Raw genomic sequence first — 283 nt, forward strand, 5'->3', positions numbered from 1 at the left:
AGATTTTTTTTGTTTTGGTTTGGTTTTTTGGTTTGCTTTGGACCCTTCGCTGTATATGAAAAAGTAATTTATTTATTTTTTTTTTTATTTTTTATTTTTTTTTTATTTTGTTTTATTTTGTTTTAGTTTACTTTGTTTTTTTTTGTTTTGTTTTTTGTTTTTGTTTTTTGTTTTTGTTTTGATTTATTTTTTTTTGTTTTGGTTTGGGGTTTTTTGGGTTGCTTTGGACCCTTCGCTGTCTATGAAAAAGTAATTTATTTTTTTTTTTTTTTTTATTTTTTAT

This window comes from Eimeria mitis, genomic scaffold (assembly GCF_000499745.2).
Source record: "Eimeria mitis Houghton genomic scaffold, Emh_scaff216, whole genome shotgun sequence".
Taxonomy (NCBI): domain Eukaryota; phylum Apicomplexa; class Conoidasida; order Eucoccidiorida; family Eimeriidae; genus Eimeria; species Eimeria mitis.